The following is a 2,500-nucleotide window of genomic DNA, read 5'->3' as shown; positions in this document are numbered from 1 at the left end:
CCTCGAGGAAGAGACCTGAGGACTTGGGGCGTGTTAAAAATACCCCTCGGCTGCTGGGTATTTCATGAAGCCTAGACAAGTAACCACGGACACCTCGAGGTACCTTCCCCACCCTCGTTCTTGTAGTACAGCTGTAGTATCCCAAGGACGTGAACTTGAAGGCCACGTGTCAAGGCACTGGCTCTGGTAGTTAGGTTAACCAATCATGGGAACTGCTGAGATGTGGACCTGAAAATACTACTATTAATAACAGTAACAATAGCTTTAGCAGTTCCAATATCCAGAGTCATCCCGCCTGTTTATAATCCAGGATCCCATGATGGAAGAATTCGATGTTTTACTTGTTTATTCCTTAGATATAGCTCTCTCCCCCACAAGGTTTAGGGTTAACAAACGATTGGGATAGGTCGAGGGCTGGCGTTTAGAAAACTCAGCCTGAACATCATGCTGTATTATCGAAATCCATGTTTACCCTGAACGAGACAGACGAGACTTGCGTGACCCAGGAAAAAGGTGTTTAAGAATGGAGACTTTTTTTTTTTTTTTTTTTTTTTTTTTTTTTTTTTTTAACATCAAGGAAACTAGAAAAAATATGTAATTTTCTTCCAGAACAGTAACAATAATCCGGTCTTATCTCCCCCCCCCTTCCCCCTGTACATGGACTATTAAGACCAGAGATGTTGATAGTCTTCTGTTCTCAACTACAAAGCGACGTCCTGTAGTCAGATGAGGGTCGACGTATCGCCTGAGTTATCAACGAAATGGTCTCCGGATGTCTTTGTGTTCAGTAACTTAATGTCATAAAAATAACAAAAAAAAAAAGATATGTGTATAAACCTTAACGCTACAGAAAGGTTGCTAAAACAAAAATGAAAAAAAAAAACATAAAAAAAATGTAATCAAGTAGAATTATGTAAATAGCCTGGAATAAAAATATCGATTTTTTAAGAACCCTTTTCTGAAGTTTCTTCCTGAGCACCCTTAAGTCTCTTTATGCTCCCCCATCCCCACTACTCCTCATTATCCCACCCCCTCCCACCCCCCTCATTCCGATGGCGCTCAACCGATAAAGAGTTGCCTCCCCCACCTTCAATCTATCCCCCCACCCCACCCCACCCCTTTTTCACCACATTCAAATGGCGCTCAACCCGTACCAAGTGCCCAACCCCTTTATATATACCCCTCAGACGCGGTACAACCCCTCCCTCTCCCTCTCCCCCTCAGCCATTCAGATAGCGCTCAACCGGTGAAAAATTCCCTTGTCCCTCTCTTCCCCGTTCCGTTTCTAATCCCCCCGCCCACCCACTATCCCCTACCCACCCCTGCCGTATTCAGCTGAAGCTCAACCCTGAAGAGCGACCCTCCCTCCCTCCTTTCTACCCCCCCCTCCCACTCCCCTCAAATCAGATGGCGTCTAGGTATAAGAAGTGCGTTTCCAACCCCCTTCCACCCCCTTGCGCCCCTCTCTCCATGCGATCCCCTCCCTAGTTTTCCACTCAGATGTCCCCTCCCCTCTTTCTACCTCCCTCATGACCTTTTTACCCTCCCTTCCCCCTTCCTATCCCTCCCCTTCTGCTCTAATATGTGCCTAAGCCTATCACCACAACAGCCGTGTCTGTGACGTGCTCTGCGACTTTCAGCCTTAAAGAACGACGGCCTATGCTTCCTTATATATCTTTTTATACGAAGAAGAATGTCCTTTTATCTGTCTCAAGGATTTATAGAATATCCTTGTTTTTAAGAGAGAAGTACGCTAGTGTAGACACACGAAAACAGTGGCTGAACTGATTAGTCGTTTGGTCAAAAAAGGAGAAAAAAAAAACACACACAAAAAAAGTAAAAAATCTGCCGATTTTCACTGGTTTGCGAGTAAACTAGGACAGCCAGTTAGAAACGAGAGCACACACCGCACTCATGAATCATTCCTGCACCATGAACATTGCAACCGTTTTTTGGCGATTTTGAGCTTAATTGCGCGATGATCTAAGGCTGAGAGTCGCTGACCACAAACCACAGTGGACAACCAGTATAAAGGAACCGTATTATATACATTGGTGTTTCAATCCAAATAAACAATGTGCCGATAATAGTGATATGTTATAATTAATATCAAATATATTATGTGTTCATTAATGCAGTGTGTTTCATTTATCACCTCCTATTTTGCGTTTATTTCAGTCAAATGGAGAAATGGGAGTGGAGTTTTGAGAAAAAATATTCTACTTTTTACTCTTTCTCTGTTTCTGTCTCCCCTACTTTCTCTCTTTGTCTTTGTCTCGCTTTCTTTCTTTCTGTCTGTGTTTCTGTGTCTCTCTCTAATTCTTCCTTTCTCTCTCTCTCTGTCTCTTTCTCTCTCTCTCTCTCTCTCTCTCTCTCTCTCTCTCTCTCTTTCTCTCTCTCTCTCTTTCTCTCTCTTTCTCTCTCTCTTTCTCTCTCTCTTTCTCTCTCTCTTTCTCTTTCTCTCTCTCTCTCTCTCTCTCTCTCTCTCTCTCTTATATAT

General features: G+C 43.4%; 1 protein-coding gene across 1 annotated transcript in view; it reads left to right on the top strand.

Annotated features, from left to right (window-relative positions):
* The window catches only part of LOC119573560 (protein O-mannosyl-transferase TMTC2-like), a 62,265-nt gene extending 60,131 nt beyond the window's left edge, over positions 1-2,134 (top strand). Inside the window, exon 9 of the mRNA XM_037920770.1 lies at positions 1-2,134. This exon is cut by the window's left edge and continues 2,252 nt beyond it. The gene's annotated coding sequence lies outside the window, so the exon portion shown is untranslated.
* The last annotated feature ends 366 nt before the right edge of the window (positions 2,135-2,500 follow it).

The sequence above is a fragment of the Penaeus monodon genome, chromosome 5, assembly GCF_015228065.2.
Source record: "Penaeus monodon isolate SGIC_2016 chromosome 5, NSTDA_Pmon_1, whole genome shotgun sequence".
NCBI classification, from domain to species: domain Eukaryota; kingdom Metazoa; phylum Arthropoda; class Malacostraca; order Decapoda; family Penaeidae; genus Penaeus; species Penaeus monodon.
Note: the sequence above shows the minus strand (reverse complement) of the source record. Positions and strands in the feature narration are given on the sequence as shown.